The 20372-nt window shown below is 33.8% G+C and overlaps 2 protein-coding genes across 11 annotated transcripts in view; one reads left to right on the top strand and one right to left on the bottom strand.

Annotated features, from left to right (window-relative positions):
- LOC127871317 (leucine-rich repeat protein 1-like) overlaps window positions 1–20372 on the bottom strand; it is a 36434-nt gene that overhangs the window by 11889 nt on the left and 4173 nt on the right. The window lies entirely within an intron of this gene.
- Window positions 11033–20372, top strand: part of LOC127871315 (spectrin beta chain-like) — a 103361-nt gene continuing 94021 nt past the window's right edge. Inside the window, exon 1 of one of the 8 annotated variants that reach the window (XM_052414103.1) lies at window positions 11033–11282. The gene's annotated coding sequence lies outside the window, so the exon portion shown is untranslated. Of the gene's footprint in view, window positions 11283–14949; window positions 14972–15163; window positions 15305–19641; window positions 19769–19855; window positions 20023–20372 lie in introns of those variants that run through there. The other 7 variants (XM_052414104.1, XM_052414096.1, XM_052414101.1 and 4 more) reach the window with 7 other exon arrangements.

Here is a 20372-nt window from a genome sequence, read left to right as displayed (position 1 = left end):
ATTCCAGCATGTACTTTTTCTGTCTGGTATTTGCTTAGATAAGAAGACCATCTAAGTACGTGTATTTACACAATATAACGTAAATAAAGAAAGAAATATCCGAAACATACATATATCCGAAAGGTCATACATAAAATAATGTTTATCTTTCTTCACATGACATAAGTAGCATTAACGTTAATTAGATATTCACTGTTTAGCTATGGCAATTAAGTATGCTAGGACGTGATTTTCTTACCACGCATGAATGCTATTCATTTTTTTTAAATTTAATATTTCAAAACAAAATCTAATGTTTACGTGATAACATGATTATAGAATATAATATTTATCTATATTTTTAATTGATATCAATACTATTTCAATAATGATACTGAATAACTGAGCAATTGGAACAGATGCATGTTTTACGTAAAATATTGATTACATTGTTTCATTATCCGTATTTTTTTAAAATAGAACATACTTACATTTAATAAATAAGTGTTTACATATTACTTGATGCTAGCAATTATTATATTTTAATATTTGCTTAAAACTGTTGGAATTGAAATACCAAAAAATATACAATAATCTGGATATTTGTTTTTAAGTGATTTTTATATTTGAGTTTGTGAATAAATTGTTACAGCATCTGTCGTCATGTGAACAAGTTGAATGCCAATATATCCTCCAAACATTAAATATAATCAAATTTGACGATTTCCAATGTTCAATCGACGACTAGCGGGGAGCAGCTAACGACCTTAACAACACGCAATGAGTGCAATGGTTGGGTTTTGACACTCAATTAGGTAACCGGTTCGACTCAAGTAGGGTATATTTCGACGGCGAGGTATAAAACCCGGAACTATCCGGAAATCTTTATGGTAAAACCCGGAACCGATATAAATGGTTATAACTTCATTATTATTCGTCCGATATTAATTATAATGGTACCGTTGTAAAGAAGATCCTCTACAGATTCTAACCATATCAAAATATTTTATGGCAGGGTCGTAGTCGGCCTGTAAATCGCGGACAAAGTTGGCCTGTTTTAACGTTTTTTTTTACACACGCAAATGCCGAAAAGAAAACCCGGAACCGATATAAATGGTTATAACTTCATTATTATTCGTCCGATATTAATTATAATGGTACCGTTGTAAAGAAGATCCTCTACAGATTCTAACCATATCAAAATATTTTATGGCAGGGTCGTAGTCGGCCTGTAAATCGCGGACAAAGTCGGCCTGTTTTAACGTTTTTTTTTACACACGCAAATGCCGAAAAGAAAAACCGGAACCGATATAAATGGTTATAACTTCATTATTATTCGTCCGATATTAATTATAATGGTACCGTTGTAAAGAAGATCCTCTACAGATTCTAACCATATCAAAATATTTTATGGCAGGGTCGTAGTCGGCCTGTAAATCGCGGACAAAGTCGGCCTGTTTTAACGTTTTTTTTTACACACGCAAATGCCGAGAAGAAAACCCGGAACCGATATAAATGGTTATAACTTCATTATTATTCGTCCGATATTAATTATAATGGTACCGTTGTAAAGAAGATCCTCTACAGATTCTAACCATATCAAAATATTTTATGGCAGGGTCGTAGTCGGCCTGTAAATTGCGGACAAAGTTGGCCTGTTTTAACGTTTTTTTTTTACACACGCAAATGCCGAAAAGAAAACCCGGAACCGATATAAATGGTTATAACTTCATTATTATTCGTCCGATATTAATTATAATGGTACCGTTGTAAAGAAGATCCTCTACAGATTCTAACCATATCAAAATATTTTATGGCAGGGTCGTAGTCGGCCTGTAAATCGCGGACAAAGTCGGCCTGTTTTAACGTTTTTTTTTACACACGCAAATGCCGAAAAGAAAACCCGGAACCGATATAAATGGTTATAACTTCATTATTATTCGTCCGATATTAATTATAATGGTACCGTTGTAAAGAAGATCCTCTACAGATTCTAACCATATCAAAATATTTTATGGCAGGGTCGTAGTCGGCCTGTAAATCGCGGACAAAGTCGGCCTGTTTTAACGTTTTTTTTTACACACGCAAATGCCGAGAAGAAAACCCGGAACCGATATAAATGGTTATAACTTCATTATTATTCGTCCGATATTAATTATAATGGTACCGTTGTAAAGAAGATCCTCTACAGATTCTAACCATATCAAAATATTTTATGGCAGGGTCGTAGTCGGCCAGTAAATCGCGGACAAAGTCGGCCTGTTTTAACGTTTTTTTTTACACACGCAAATGCCGAAAAGAAAACCCGGAACCGATATAAATGGTTATAACTTCATTATTATTCGTCCGATATTAATTATAATGGTACCGTTGTAAAGAAGATCCTCTACAGATTCTAACCATATCAAAATATTTTATGGCAGGGTCGTAGTCGGCCTGTAAATCGCGGACAAAGTCGGACTGTTTTAACGATTTTTTTTTACACACGCAAATGCCGTAAAGAAAACCCGGAACCGATATAAATGGTTATAACTTCATTATTATTCGTCCGATATTAATTATAATGGTACCGTTGTAAAGAAGATCCTCTACAGATTCTAACCATATCAAAATATTTTATGGCAGGGTCGTAGTCGGCCTGTAAATCGCGGACAAAGTCGGCCTGTTTTAACGGTTTTTTTACACACGCAAATGCCGTAAAGAAAACCCGGAACCGATATAAATGGTTATAACTTCATTATTATTCGTCCGATATTAATTATAATGGTACCGTTGTAAAGAAGATCCTCTACAGATTCTAACCATATCAAAATATTTTATGGCAGGGTCGTAGTCGGCCTGTAAATTGCGGACAAAGTCGGCCTGTTTTAACGGTTTTTTTTTACACACGCAAATGCCGTAAAGAAAACCCGGAACCGATATAAATGGTTATAACTTCATTATTATTCGTCCGATATTAATTATAATGGTACCGTTGTAAAGAAGATCCTCTACAGTTTCTAATATTATATAAAATAGTTTATGGCAGGGTCAGAGTCGGCCTGTAAATCGCGGACAAAGTCGGCCTGTTTTAACGGGGTTTTTTTACACACGCAAATGCCGTAAAGAAAACCCGGAACCAATATAAATGGTTATAAATGCATTATTATTCGTCCGATATTAATTATAATGGTACCGTTGCAAAGAAGGACCTCCACAGTTTCTAATGATGTTAAAATATTTTATGGCAGGGACAGTGTCAACCTGTAAATCGCTGTGCGGTAAAAGTTGACCGAAAAATACCGTGTTTTTTTACACAGAACAATGTCTTGATGAAAACACGGAAAAGCTAAAAGGGGTTATAAAAGCATCCTTTTCCCAACCGACCATACATTTTTGGTACCGTTGTTACGGTATTCTTCCACTGTTTCTAAATATGTAAAAAAATATTGTGAGAAAGCATAATATGAAATAAGGCGAAGCATCAAAGCGAAAATGGTTATAAATGCATTATTATTCGTTCGATATTAATTATAGTGGTACCGTTGTAAAGAAGATACTCCACAGTTATTAACCATGTCAAAATAATTTATGGCAGGGTCAGAGTCCGCCTGTATATCCCGGTCAAAGTCAGCCTGTTTTAACGGGGTTTTTTTTGCTTTAGATTCACATGTTTGTTTTTTTAAGATATGAAAGATGCAAATGTGTCTAACTTATATTGTTTTCTGGTCTTTAAGCTATCTTATATATGTGACTACGTGCTATTTTGTTGGAGAAATGAAAGATTCAAATTTGTCTTATTTATATTTTATCCATGTATCGTGTGTATTCAGTGTCATGCGAAAATATATCTTATTTCTTAATTTCCACCTTCACACTTTATTAGCGCCGTCTTTAATTAGTTCATTAAATTAATTAATTTAATATAATGTGCAACGGTGAGGTGGATCAATGCTCGTTGTTAATTTAAATTACACACCACTTCAGCAATAAATGAAATCAGTTATTTTGGCTGTAAATCCATTTTTTTCCGTACAGTAGCCATGTTCCTGTGTATTGAGCTGATAAGATCACCACAGCAAGTTGCTAATACACAGTGTAGACTTAAACGAAATTGGTTATTTTGACTGTAAATCCAATTTTTCCAGTACAGTAGCCATTATGGCCATGTTCCTGTGTATTGAGCTGATACGATAACCACAGCAGGTTGCTAATACACAGTGTAGACTTCCCCTGTTTTATTATAGTATTTGTTATTTACCTGCTTGGAATAAATGACGTGTATTCATTCGGGTCTGATGGCGTTTTGTTAAAGGTCATTTAATGCAGAAAAGCTGGTTTTCTGACATAACTTTTCAATCATTTAAATTAAAAATAAAAATAAAACAATGAATGTGTAATTTAATTCTCAACTCTCGCTTAACTCAACGTTCAATGGGACGCGCATAGTTCTTTTTATAAATTATGTACAAATATAATATGCTATACATTGTTGTTTATTTACTCAAGAAGTACCAGAAAGAAGCATTGTTATGTATAAAGCGCTTTACTATTTCAAAATTCTACATTAAATAAAGAAATATCGTATTTTTTTGTTAAGTGTACGTGCTTGATATATATTCATAAAATAGCAGTTTTTTTAAACAATCGGTCTTTAACCTTTAATTTGATGCAATGAAAAGAAGAACTGCCTTTTTTATGTTTAAACTTAAATCAATATTTTACGAAGTCATTATTGACTAAATAAATATGTACATTTTTTCACTCCATTAAAATCGGCCCTTATAGTTTACTTTCATGTATATATAGAATAATTGAGTGCTTTTCGGTGATTCTATGCTGGCGCGATAGTGCTTTTCGGTTGCAAATAAAAATACTATTGTGCGTAATCTTTAAACTTAAATCAATATTTAACGAAGTCATTAATGACTTAATTAATACGTACATGTTTTCAATCCATTATAAACGGCACTTATGGCTTACTTTCATGTAAATATGAAGAAATTGAGTGCTTTTCTGTGATTCTGTGCTGTCGCGGGAGTGCTTTTCGGTCTTCACATGAAGTGCTTTTCGGTCGGTATATTGCCGATATTTATCCAATTTTGGGCATTAATACATCATAATAAACACAAGGTAGTATAAATATGCATGAAATATAACCATTTTTATCTAATTTAGTCCATTTACACACAACAGAAACGCAATTTTTAATATATATTGCGAGAAATCGAGTGCTTTTCGGTCTTCACATGACGTGCTTTTCGGTCGGTATATTGCCGATATTTATCCAATTTGGGGCATTAATACATCATAATAAACACAAGGTAGTATAAATATGCATGAAATATAACCATTTATAACTAATTTAGTCCGTTTACACACAATAGAAACGCCAGTTTTCATATATATATAGCGAGAAATTGAGTGCTTTTCGGTCGTCACATGAAGTGCTTTTCGGGCGGTATATTGCCGATATTTATCCAATTTTGGGCATTAATACATCATAATAAACAAAAGGTAGTATAAGTATGCATAAAATATAACCATTTATAACTCATTTAATCCGTTACACACAATAGAAACGCAATTTTTCATTTATATAGCGAGAAATTGATTGCTTTTCGGTCTTCACATGAATTGCTATTCGGTCGGTATATTGCCGATATTCATCCAATTTTGGGCAAAATACATTCATATAACCATTAATAACTAATTAAACCCGTTAACACACGCTAGAAACGATATATTGCATATATAGAGAGAGAAATTGAGTGTTTTTCGGTGCTTTTCGGTGATTGTATGGACCGACTTAAATACCAATAGAGCGTGACACAAACACAGAATAATTGTTTATTTCGGCAAACATTGTGATATTATTTGCTTTTAAACATAGCTTTTAATGACCATTGATAGATGAATAATGTTATACTATTATTTGTAATTTCAAAACATGTTACTTGGTGATGTTATTCACGTTCAATACATACATCAGTTATTCTTATTAACCTGATGCCTGTTGTCTGCTACTGTTACAATACGACGCTTAAAAATGTGGATTGCATAAAGTTAAAGGTCAAATTCCGTTTGCACTATAATACTTGTAATAATGCATTATAAATATGTCAAGCATGTTCACTTTAACAAATACGATACTTCTTTATGTAATGTAGAATTTTGCAAAGGTAAAGCGCTATATATATGACAATGTTTTATTTTTTCTTGTTGATTAAAAACAAAAACAAAATATACCAATACATATAATATGTGTACATACTTTTTTAAACAAATATAATGAATCACGTGATGTTTTTATAATTTTGTTAAGCGTGCGTGACATTGAACGTTGATTTAAGCGAGTTATGCGATTTAAAAACTGATACCACTCAGCTTGATTTATAATTCATGTTCCAACGCGCCAATGTATTTAATTAAATGGTTTCATGAAATTGTGTTCAAAAGCATAACGATTGAAAGTATGTAAGAAACACAGTTTTGCACATAAAATGATCGCCAACAGACCCGAATTAATACACTTCATAAATGCCAATCAGATAAAAAACAATTCCAATAATAAAACAGGGGAAGTCTACACTGTGTATTAGCCACCCGCTGTGGTTATCCCTATTTATCAGCTCTATCTCAGGCACCTGGCTACTGTTATGAACAAATTGGATTTACTGAAAATAACTGATGTCATTTATTGCCAAATTGTTATGTACATTTAAAATAAACAACGAGAGTGGACCCACATCATTGTTGCACATTAGTATAAACGTCACTGTAATTTAGGCGCCCCGTAATCTGTTCTTTAAATAGACATAGCCTTTATAAAGACGGCGCTAATTAAGTTGGATATTAAGAAATAAGATCCATTTTCGCATGACTCTGGCAGTATAGCATGTAGTATTATATCAATAAGACACATTTGAATCTTTCATTTATTCGAAAAAATAAGCACGTAGTCACAGGTAAAAAAGCTACATTAAGCGCACTGAAAAAGATGAATTGGACACATTTGCATCTTTCATTTATTACAAAGCATGTGAATATGTACAATACTTTTATTACTGACACATTATTCTTAAAGTCGACGGACAACTTAAGAGGGAACCACAATCAAATAAGATCCATTTTCGCAGGATAGTGGTTTTTTAGAAAGTATTCACATATTAATTTTATCTTGCATTAGTTACAATAATAAGTGCGCGTGCCATTGAACGTTGAGTTAAGCGAAAGGTGCGAATTAAAATCTGAAACTATTATGTCATCTGTACTAACAGCATTAACAAAATGGTGTCAAATCCTCTATAGTCAATTAAAGGGACATTTTCATTTTTTGAAGTAGTTAAAAACCAACTTGTAGTGAGTGATATTTTGATGCAACCAATTGAAACTTTTGACTTTAAATGACGAAAAATCGGATATGGGTGCATTGTGTGTGCTATGTATAAAACATGACAGTCACTACAAAATCGTATATATAATATACTCTGTAAGAGACGTTACATATTATGACATTTCAATTTTGAACCACAAAATTGACAACTATCCAAAGAGATATCATTCATTTTAGTGAAGGAATGATATATTATAATAACCATGAAAAGTTTTTCCGTTTGACTATGCCTTTTACGGAATAATTTTTCATAATAATATATATAAAATAAACGAGATTAATGATACCTTCCTTTCATGTATAGTGTACATGTAAGACAAACAGATTCTTTCAATTCATCGCTGTCATTACATCAATCTAGTAGCATCTCATTCGCAATGAAATAATTTGCATTTCACGTGTGCAGAAAATGATTCATATTTTGGTATTGATGGAATCTGTGATAAACGCACGCTTAAAAATCTCACGCTTCTCCGAAAAAATAGCAAACCGCGTGTTGCCAAAAAAAACGGGACAAAAGAAACCGAAAAAAGCCGACTTCGAAATTAACCCAGCACCCGATTCAATACTCATGACACCAACTGAAAAATCTTGCGACACATCGCTGAAACAAAAGCTCGCCAATTTAATAGCATCAACCCCCAAAACACCAACGTCTAAAAAAAGAAGCCGGAACACCAACAATTCATTCACTTCTTGTAAACAAATAAAGTTTGACAACAATTTAAGTTCAATTGCAGAAGACGTTCTCGAAGAAGAAAACCATTTAAATATAAGCAGCGATGATTCATTTACCAGTGGACAGACGTGTTTTAATCAAATGACCATTGATGACGCGGAAGACGATAATGTAGAAATTGCAAATATATCTACAATAGATTTAGAGCTAGTTAAAAATCCATCTGGGTGGCTGAACGACCCAATAATAAACAAATGTCAGCAAATGCTAAAAGAACAATTCGCGCTTGACAGTGGGATGCAGAACACACTTCTTGCTCCGTACTTTAATCATGATTTAGGTACCTGGGATATAAATAAACGTTTAACGAAACAAAATCCCCCGTCCGCCCAAATACATTACAACGCCAGTAATCACTGGGTATTACCATACCAATCACAGAAAGATCGACATGTTATTGTGGTGGACAGTTTAAAATCTCCAAGAACTCTAAACAGTAGTATTTCAATTCAAATCGCTCAAATCTATGAAAATGGAGAGCGCAGTGTACAAGTACAAATACCCGACGTACAACGTCAACCTAATTACACAGATTGTGGTGTTTTTGCTATTGCAAATCTTACTGAGGTGTTACACAACAATTATGATGTAGATTTTTCAATTATCAGATATGATTTACCAAGAATGAGAGCACATTTATTAGAATGTATTACTAAACAACAGTTTACAACATTTCCAAAAATAGAAAAAATGCCAAAAATGCCGTGTAAAGTAGCAAAAAGTTGTTCTATTAAGTTGTTTTTCTAAGCAAGTTAATCATGCTATTCAACAGAATTGCAGTTTACCCATATATTTTTCAAAAGGTCAGAATAGCTTAATTGGTAGAGCAACCCAGGCCGGAATCATATCTTATTTAGATGGCTAATGGGTGGTTTCGGGTTCGAATCCCGATCTGACCTTCGTAGGTAAATTGTGGTTGCAAGGATGGCAACGAATAGGATGACAATCTGTTTTGGGCGGGGTTTTTGGGCTAACAGTTCAGTTCATTAGGTCACATGAAACCCTTTAATATGGCCCGTTTGTTGTTGAATTGCTGATTAAAGTAATAATTGAAAGTTCATTTCCTTACTTTTTAATAAAAGTCTTTACGAACTCCAGGTTCTTCTGCTAGAAGTGCCTTTAATGATTTAATTCAAATATTTTCTGTATATAAGTTGTGAGTTAGTTTCTTCACGGTGCGTATATTGTATATTGTCATCTAGAGTCCGTGGTTTCTTCTATTACAGATTAATTGAGCTCGCTTTGATGCATCGCCTTATTTCATATTATGCTTTCTCACAATTTTTTTTACATATTTAGAAACAGTGGAAGAAAACCATAACAACGGTACCAAAAATGTATGGTCGGTTAGAAAAAGGATGCTTTTATAGCCCCTTTTAGCTTTTACGTGTTTTCCTCAAGACATTGTTTTGTGAACAAAAACAAAACGGTATTTTTCGGTCAATTTTGACCGCGATTTACAGGTTGGCACTGACCCTGCCATAAAATATTTTAACATGGTTAGAAACTGTGGAGGTTCTTCTTTGCAACGATACCATTATAATTAATATCGAATTAATAATAATGTTTTTATAATTCCCTTTTTCCTTTTCATGGTTTTCTTTACGGCATTTGCGTGTGTAAAAAACCCCCGTTAAAACAGGCCGACTTTGTCCGCGATTTACAGGCCGACTCTGACCCTGCCATAAACTATTTTATATATTATTAGAAACTGTAGAGGAACTTCTTTACAACGGTACCATTACAATTAATATCGGACGAATAATAATGCATTTATAACCATTTATATCGGTTCCTGGTTTTCTTTACGGCATTTGCGTGTGTAAAAAAACCGTTAAAACAGGCCGACTTTGTCCGCGATTTACAGGCCGACTACGATCCTGCCATAAAATATTTTCATATGGTTAGAAAATGTAGAGGATCTTCTTTACAACGGTACCATTATAATATCGGACGAATAATAATGCATTTATAACCATTTATATCGGTTCCGGGTTTTCTTTACGGCATTTGCGTGTGTAAAAAAACCCGTTAAAACAGGCCGACTTTGTCCGCGATTTACAGGCAGACTACGACCCTGCCATAAAATATTTTGATATGGTTAGAATCTGTAGAGGATCTTCTTTACAACGGTACCATTATAATTAATATCGGACGGATAATAATGAAGTTATAACCATTTATATCGGTTCCGGGTTTTCTTTACGGCATTTGCGTGTGTAAAAAAAACCGTTAAAACAGGCCGACTTTGTCCGCGATTTACAGGCCGACTACGACCCTGCCATAAAATATTTTGATATGGTAAGAATCTGTAGAGGATCTTCTTTACAACGGTACCATTATAATTAATATCGGACGAATAATAATGAAGTTATAACCATTTATATCGGTTCCGGGTTTTCTTCTCGGCATTTGCGTGTGTAAAAAAAACCGTTAAAACAGGCCGACTTTGTCCGCGATTTACAGGCCGACTACGACCCTGCCATAAAATATTTTGATATGGTTAGAATCTGTAGAGGATCTTCTTTACAACGGTACCATTATAATTAATATCGGACGAATAATAATGAAGTTATAACCATTTATATCGGTTCCGGGTTTTCTTTTCGGCATTTGCGTGTGTAAAAAAAAACGTTAAAACAGGCCGACTTTGTCCGCGATTTACAGGCCGACTACGACCCTGCCATAAAATATTTTGATATGGTTAGAATCTGTAGAGGATCTTCTTTACAACGGTACCATTATAATTAATATCGGACGAATAATAATGAAGTTATAACCATTTATATCGGTTCCGGGTTTTACCATAAAGATTTCCGGATAGTTCCGGGTTTTATACCTGCCCTATTTCGACAACAGTCCCTAAGTAAGGTGGGGTTTACGTCGCGTACTATTTTTGTGTAAATGCGCACCTGTCAAGGTGAACTAAATAGTGCTATAAATTCATAACTGTATACTAACGAAAATCTTTCAAAACTGCAATAAAATTTATAGCAATGTTTTTCCATTTAAATATTTAAATTATGCATAGATTATTACCCCAAAATATCACACAGCATAATACCGACATGTAAACATTATCGGATAGCGTCGGTTCTCATCTCATGTGAAGAGGTACAATCGCCGGATTAATATTTTGTGGGCTTGATTTGGATTTAGTTAAAGATTCCCGGTGTATTCTAGTGCTAGGTATGAATATTTGTATTTTAAAAGTTAAACACTATTTTCAACAATATACATACATTAAATTTTGGTGTAGTTTGTGCACATCCGAATTCACTTCAAGATGGCGGAAATGATCCATTCAATTGAATTGTTATCGATTGTCAGCAATACTCACAGCGAGTAATAAGTCCATATTCATAAGATGTATAAGATGTTGCAGTCTGGCTCAGCTAAAAGGTCTTTGCATCAATGATAAGTGTTTCGAAGAACTATGCATATACTTTAATTATGATGAAAACCCAATAACCACATATTAAAGGGACTCGCTCACAGATTTTCAGCTTGGAAATGGCATGATTTGGGCATCTTTAAAGTTGGGACTAGTACATATATAATCGTAAGGACTCTGTCTGTTACACTCAACTTCAAGTCTCAAAGCATATGTTTCAAATATTTTATATAATGATTTAAGTTAATTTGACAATTTATTTTATTAAATTAAATTATATTAGGAGGTTTTGGGGATTCCGATAATGACGTCACGTTTGCGCATGCTCAAATTTTGGCCGTCAAAACTGCGGCCATTCTGCTATTGTTTGCATGTGATGAACCGCATCGTGATAAGGTTACAATCATATTCGCGACCCTTTTGAAGAACAAAAAATACTCATAACTTGAAATTCTTTCAGATTAAATTGAATCCAATGAACGAACACAAATAAGTACGAAAACAAACAACAAATTGATTGAATTTATGTTACCAACATACAGTATAGAAACTGATTTGAACCTATTTGTATGTAAAAACTTACCTTATTACAGATTAACTAAAGCCTCTTGTTCAATGTAAATGCTTTTATTTACTTGTTCACACCAGTTTTGACACGCCTTGTTTCAGCATTTTTAACCCAGTGTTTAATTGCCCCTTTGTTTATCACAAACCGATTATCTCGATATGATCGGATACTGTCCAGACAATTACTCAGAAAACAGTGTGTAATAAAACCAGGGACCTATACTTGTATGACTCTGTATGGGGTCTCTGCATAAACCACATGTGTCTGGTCATTAAACACAATTTATGATTCCTCCATGTCATCTCTTGGCATATTAAGTCAAAAACTTGACAGTTGCTTTAATAAAATATTTGAACATATTTAAAAAAAATTAGACATTTGTCCGAAATGGATTAACAGCTAGGAACTATTTAGTATATATATTAGCCAGTTTAAACATAACAATAAAGTGTTTAATAACTATACATTTAAAATATTTTACAAATTTACTGCTACACAATTAACGTATTTAACGGGTACCTGCAAATGTAAACTCTGCTATAATGTGTAAAGATCGTGCGTTACTGCGGTGTTCGAAACATCATCATGAAAACAAGCAATCGCGTTTGGTCATTATACGGATATAAAATACTTGCGTAAAATAAATTAAATGTGTAGATTTATGGTATCATACAATGCTAGATTTGTATCGCTCATTATCACTAGAGAAGAGTTTTCAATATACGTGTACATGCAAAGACAGTTCAATTTGCAAAATATGCAGGTGTTTTTTCTATTGGAATGCTTAAATTTATTAATATTTTCATTCAATGTTAACGCAAACGAAAATTCATTCAATGTAAAAGAAAATTAAAACTACATTTCAAGATTGAAATGTACTGAGCTATTTAAGGGCTTTGTTTTATAACTGATTCAATACACCCATTACATTAAATTTCAATCTCTGATGAAAAATAAAACTATCGCATCCACACCACTTATAATAATATTCAAATTATTGCATGTTTTATAATTTTTGAAATATCATTTATTAATGTCTTACTTAAAATAATACGGGTATTTATAGTTTTGTTTTGTGAAATTGTAAGTATTAAGTCTTCCGACGACCTTTACTCTGATACAATTTAATTGGCCGCGATCGAGAAGTTGACGGCCAATCTATTTTTAGTAACGGAAAACCCCTCTTGTGACGTCACACAAAAACCTCCTATATCCTTATTCACTCCAGTTTGTAAGTGCACAAATGCATTGTCAGAACAGCATACATGCCAGACGTCTACTCGGTGGGACAGTCCCTCTTTTGGGTCCTTTGTCCCGGCGTCCCGATATGAGACGATTTGTCCCGACATTTGTAAAAAACGATGTAAGGTCTAAAGGTTCCCAATAATATTCGCTACCGTATTTTACCATGCATAGCGCGCAGTTTTTTACCTTCAAATTTTAAAATAAAAATTCAGTGCGCGTAATACATTGACACAACGCTTTCGTATGCTCTATCAGGCTTTTTACGCTCCATTTTAGGAATACGCCACACTGGAATTTTGGGAATTTCGCGTCGTGAAGACCCCTATTTTGGGGAAAAAATTATTCGCAAAATTGGCTCAAATGGGAAAAATTATCGCATGTTAATAGTGTTTCTTATATTTCAAAGAAGCCGTTAACTGGTAAATAACGACTATTTTGATAACTTATTATTAACATTTTACAAAGTATTATGAACATGTGAGATACTAGTAAGTGCAGGTTTTTTAATCTGAATTTGGGGAAAAGGCCTGGCCTTTTTTGAGGTGAAAAAAATAGTGCGAAGCGCCGGATTTTGAGGAAAATAAGGAAAGTCTTAAATAATCATTAACATATTTTACAGTTTTTAAAACAAATTCAAGGCAACAGATAATTTAATTATGCAACACTTTCTATTTTCTACAAAAAAAAAACAGATTTGTATTGGGAGTGGGGCTGAATTTCGGACCTGTGGCATAGGGCGGAAAAAGCCTGTCTATCCACCATATTCATACTGAGGCAAATTAACTACTCTGGCTTAAAATTACTAAATTCCTGGCCAATGCCATTAAATGGCTTCAGAGTCAGACATCATGCCACCAACTAATTTTTATCATTACTTAATGGGCGTTAATAAGTTGTGTTCTTTTGTTAGGAGATACGTGTGTTCTTGATTGCGGTTAATTCACAATAATTTTTTTCTGTGTAGAACTAAGAAGACAACGCCATCGTAGAAAGCAAATTGAATACTCTTCAATTATTCAACTCTCAGCTTTTTAACCCAAAGGGTTGCTGAGAGTTGCAATACACCAACTTTTGTCCAAAGGTGCAAAATTTCATCACCACTGCAAAGGTGCAAAGGCGCAAAAGCTTAGAAACACTGATAGTGTAAAAACTTATCAATGTTAACCTGTTTAAAGCACAAAATGATGCAAATGGTACCATTAAAGCAAGAAATAATTGCTTTTCATTTAATTTGTTATTCTTTCAAACGCTCTATCCACCATATTCATACTGAGGCCAATTACATGTAACTACTCTGGCTTAAAATTTATGGAATTTTCCATTTCATTTAAGTGTCTTCTCATCAAAAATCCATGTAGGTGCCACCTGGTGGATCGTCCCTCATTAGCCTGTGTGGAATGCAAGGCTTATCTGAGAGCACACTTTCCTAACTCTTAAATTTAAGCCCTGTTTTCCCAAAATGTTGTTGATGAATATAATCGCTGTGGAGGAGAAAAGTTCTCAGCAAAACACATGCCACCAGGCATAGTGTACCTCTGTGAATGCCCATCACTGTTGCCATAGAAACCAAGCAAGGAATGCAGCAAATACCTCATAATTTAGATATTGGTGATGTAGTAGAGCTCCTGTAGCATAGAAAAGAAGAGGGTGGTGGCTTCTATTTTTCTCCAGGTGAACCTTTTCGTCCAGCTTCAGTAATAGTTCAGCTGTTTATATTAGCATTCTTTTGATGTGAATTTTGAGTTAGGGTTTTACTTTGTATAATTTTGGAATCTTATTTTGATAATCAAAGAACTTTTTGAATGTTGTGCTGTGCAAGTAATATCATTTTGTGATAATTTACAATTTATGATGAGTCATCAAATGTGTGGTATTTGAGTTTATCTTTAAGGAATATTTTAAAGTACAAATATTATATTGTGTATGTGAAGTCATGTGTGATGGCCTGGAGTATTGGAGGATAGCTCGGTCTGGAATAACTTATTTGTAACTTTATTAGGAAAGGTAATAAGTATGTTTACATGTACATGTATACCATCTGGTTATTCTAGAGTATGCCTTTATGGGATATATATTTAATGGAATATTTGCTTTATGAGTAAAGTACCGATATGACAAATTTGACTATTATGTGCCTACAATTTTGTTCTAGTTTTTGCCAATCTGTAGCCGTTCAGTACTTTGTTTTCATTAGTTCAAGGACTGGCATTGCTGGTACACACACAAATTAAGTATGGTCAGGGACACACACATTCTCAATTTGGCCAATATATAATTATGATAAATTTCAGTATTAAAGTGACTGGTCTAAAGTTTTGCTTTATTAGTCCCCTACCGGTTTCACCGGAGGGGACGTATGGTTTTGTCTCCGTCACACTTTTCTGGATCCTGCGATAACTATAAGTTCTTAATATTTTTTCATGAAACTTGGAACATGGATAGATGGCAATATGGACATTATGCACTTCATTTCATTTTGTTCCTATGTCAAAAATTCTGGTTGCTATGGCAACAAATAGACTAGAAATACTGCTGAAAATGGTGTTTTTTCTGCAGGGTTTTTTTTGGCCCGATTTTATAGCCGAAATTCGGCTATGTTCCCAATCCCAAAAAGTATACTTTTTTCCCAAAATGTGGCAAAAAAATCCCAATTTCCAAAAAAAAAAAAAAAATTATTTTTTTTTCTTTTTTTTTGAAAGAAGTCTAATGCGTATTTTATCTCAATTTCAATTCAATTACATCTAACAAAGTATTATATGATTTTGTTATTTTAATTTGAATGATTATAAAGAGTTATATCATATTTAGTATTTCCCTAATCAGTGGACTTTTCATGTGGAATAAAAGGCTAATTAATTAATTTTCCCAATTTCATTAAAATGCCGATAAAATTCCCAATTCCAAAGCCATGGGCTTTGTTCCCAAAAAGTGGAAAAAACCCTGTTCTGGATCCTGCGATAACTTTTAAAGTTCTTGATATTTTTTCATAAAACTTGAAAAATGGATAGATGGCAATATGGACATTATGCACATCATTTCATTTCGTTCTGACGTAAAAAATTTTGGTTGCTATGGCAACAAATAGTCTAGACATACTGCTGAAAATGGTGTTCTTCTGGATCCTGCGATAACTTTTAAAGTTCTTAATATGTTTTCATGAAACTTGAAACATGGATAGATGTCAATATGGACATAATGCACGTCATTCCATTGAGTTCCTAAATAAAAAATTTTGGTTGCTATGGCAACAAATATATATATATATATATATAAAATCTGGAACTTCTGACAATGGTGAAGCTGGTAGGGGACTTATATTGCTTGACAATAGTCTTGTTTATTTAAAAGTTTACCACTCAGTATTTTAACTTGACATCTTTGAGCTTACAAACAAAGTATACAGTTTTTCAACCCAAAAAAGGAAAGGTTCCCAAGGATCTAAAGACACTAGAACCATTCAGCCATTGTGATATGTGTAGCTGTTATTTTTATGTCTGACTACAAGAATACAAGTTTTATGTACAAGATCAATGTGCTGTCACTTGTCAGCAATATTTACGAAAACAACAAATATTCTTAATAATTCATTTTCTGTAACAAATGCAACTAATTTTGTCATTTTGATTGTTACTCAAAAATTTACAAAAATGTCTGTGTTTAAGCCTGTTTCATAATTGTAGTAACAGCTGTACATCATTTGTTAATAATTAGAGTCTGTAAAAAACAACTCAAAAAACACAATCGGAAGTCACATGAATTTAATCAATTTATGCTCTGCAAAAATGGGTTTAATGCATCTTTTTAAAATGTCATCCCAGATAATTAAGCCGGTGTAATTTGCACTGGCTTATCAGGGACGACACTTTACATTGAAACTGGATTTGTTTTGGATAAGAAGAGATTTCATGGAAACAAAAAATACTCTAAAAGTCAAAAGTTTTGTCCCTGATTAGCCTGCATGGACAGGCTGATCTTGAATGACACTTTTTGCATATGCATTAAACCCTGATGTCAATTCTGTTTCATGAATGCAAAAAAATGCAAGCCATTTTCTAACAGTAAGCTGTCTACAATAGAGAAACTGTATTGGGGTCAGTTACATTTAATCTCACATTACAGGGTAATAATCAATGTCTGAGTGACATACATGAACTTGTCAATTACAGTAAGGTGCATTCATTACATGTGTGTACCGAATAACAGCCATACATTTGGTTGAAGACAATTGGATTAGTTAAAATGGTGATCCAAATCTCCTTTTAGTTTTAGAGGCAGTGCAAACTTTTAAATGCAAAGTATTAAACTTCACATGGGCCCGTATTCGCCAAACAATTCTTAGACTTAAGTCTAAGAATAAAGAAAATTCTTTAAATTAAAATATTCAATAATTTCTTTAATTTTGAGTCAAACATGGTATTAACCACCTCTATCTACATCATTATTCTTAAAGAACATTTTGTGAATTACATAATCACCAGTGGTAGCTTGTATGTATGCAAACACTGAACGCATTTTTCTTGGTTCTTAGTCTATTCTTTATTCTTAAGTCTAAGAATGGGTTGGTGAATACGGGCCCCGGTCTCCTTCTTTTCCCATTATTTTGTGATTGAGAATACTTATTGTGAATAACATTTGGTTTGAACACAATACATCAAGTAAATACCATACAATGCATTAAGTAAGTAATGGGTTTCCATATATAATAATTGTGACATTGGTTCTTTAGTATGTGTATTTTAAATGAAGTTGAAATATGCCAAACAGTTATGTTTACATGAACATGTCGATTTTAGGACATAAGCCCCCCAGGACATGCGTCCCCAATTGAAACAATGAACATTTGCCCCCAGTAGAAGTGACAGGTAGGACATAAGCCCCCCGTGCTTATTTTGCATCTGGACATTTGTCCCCCAGTGCTTATTTTGGAAGAGGACATTCCCCCCCCCCCCCTTGGTAATTGGTGACCATGACTGAAGTGTTTGAGCTAATTGATTACATATGATATAAGCACGGGGGGGAGGGGGGTTCATTTTTATTGGGGGGGGGGCTTATGTCCAGATCCAAAACATTTCATCGAATGTTCAAGACGAGAACATTCCTTTTACCCTATTTCTTTGCCATGCTGAGTTAGAACATATCAAAGTATTTGTTGATGTGTGTTGACCAAACTGATAAAGAAGATAATTCTTCAAGGGCATGCATATCTTATATAAACCAATATGGGTCCTGCTCTGTGAAAAGGTGGGTTTAATGCATGTGCATAAAGTGTCGTCCCACATTAGCCTGTGCTGGCTAATCAGGGATGAACTTTTCCGCCTAAATTGTATTTTTGCTAAGAAGAGACTTTTTAAAAGAAATATATAAAAGCGGAATGTGTCATCCCAGGTTAGCCTGTGCGGACTGCACAGGCTAACCTGGGATGACACTATGCACAAGCATTAAACCCCCTTTTCCTAGAGCACGACCCATTTATTTTCTTCAACATTTAACTCTTAACAACTACTTGAAACACCAAATGAAAAATGTACACAGTATTTTGAAGGTCATACAATCAATAGCTGCCAACAACTGTTAGTACAAATATTTTGTAGCCTAAGGCTATGGCTATAATTACATGTCAAATTATTGCATTTTCTATTTATTAGATTGTCTAGTCATGCATGGTACAAAATGGTGAAGTAATTTTTCTCCAACTAGGATTTGAAAATGGCAGTCTTAAATCCCTATGGCATACATTTGTGTAGTTTCCAATAAAGAATGTGTCACTAAAAATTGTCATAATATATGAATTTTCATCAAAAATATAGTTACTAAAACTAAAAGAAACTATTATTGTATTTTCATTGTGAACATTCTATCAATTTATGGAGTCTTCAAATTAAATATGTCCATATAATATTATAATCAGAATTAAAATAAAGAGCATGGCAGTATTTTGATGGGGCAGGGTGGGACATTTGGGCAACAGGGTGCTGAGTCTTTCTGTTAAGGGCTAGCGGGAGCACTACATTATGATTATTGTTAACCATTTTACAGTTCATGGATATGTACATTTGTAGCACAGTCCCTACAGTTTGTTGTTTACATGCAAATCATTAAGAATGCAATCTTCTCTCATCCACATGTAACAGACCAATGTGAAGGCAGGCATATTGATTCTGTCTATTGAACAGTGAGTCAGAGGGACCGTAGACTGTACAAGCTGCCTGGGTAAGATTAGAGCCAGTGTAGGACAGCAGATGGAAGTTATAAAGGATAGATCCCTATCTGAACATAGTAATTAACTCAGTATGGGACAATAGAATTGAAGGCTTGTGTTATCTTTTTGTTTTCCTTTTACTTATGTGTCCTGGAATGTAAGATCATGCATGGATATCTTAGTTACATGAAGCTGTCTGGATAAAGCAGATGTATTTGTAGACATTTTTCTGATGTGAATGTGCTTGTATTAACCTACACTTCAAAAAGGTAGAGTTTTACCTGAATATTGATGATTCATTGGAGAGTGGCTTGTCGGTGTTTACTTCACTTGTGTTTTAATAGGGTTGTGAGCTGTGTTTAATGTGCCTGTGTGCTTGTAAAATTTAAGTTTGCTTGTATTAAATTATATGCAAATAGTTATGTAGAAATTTTGTTAGTTTTTAATATTTTGGATTACTCTTCTTGGTTGATGGATTACATTTCAAGGTGGGATTCTGTATAGAAGTCACATTTCTGTGAAGGTAATGACTTTCCAAACATTACAAATTAAGAAATTATACAACCCCATAAATAAGCCAATTTTGTATTCAAAATAAAAATAAAAGGGGGTGAAGTTGTATCCTTGCTACATATAAGCCTGGTTATGGTAAAAAAAGGGCATAATTCATGCATGTTTACCCTTATAGCGCTGGAACTGAATTGTGAAGGCCTTTGCAAACAGTTTGGATCCAGATGAGACGCCACAGAACGTGGCGTCTCATCAGGATCCAAACTGTTTGCTATTCTTATAGTATTCTTTGGAAAAAAAACAAAGACAATGCTTATTTTAGAAATTCAGCAGAGGACATTTGAGCAGACGACACATTTCCCA

Source organism: Dreissena polymorpha, chromosome 3 (assembly GCF_020536995.1).
Source record: "Dreissena polymorpha isolate Duluth1 chromosome 3, UMN_Dpol_1.0, whole genome shotgun sequence".
Taxonomy (NCBI): domain Eukaryota; kingdom Metazoa; phylum Mollusca; class Bivalvia; order Myida; family Dreissenidae; genus Dreissena; species Dreissena polymorpha.
This window is presented reverse-complemented; position numbering and strand designations above follow the sequence as displayed.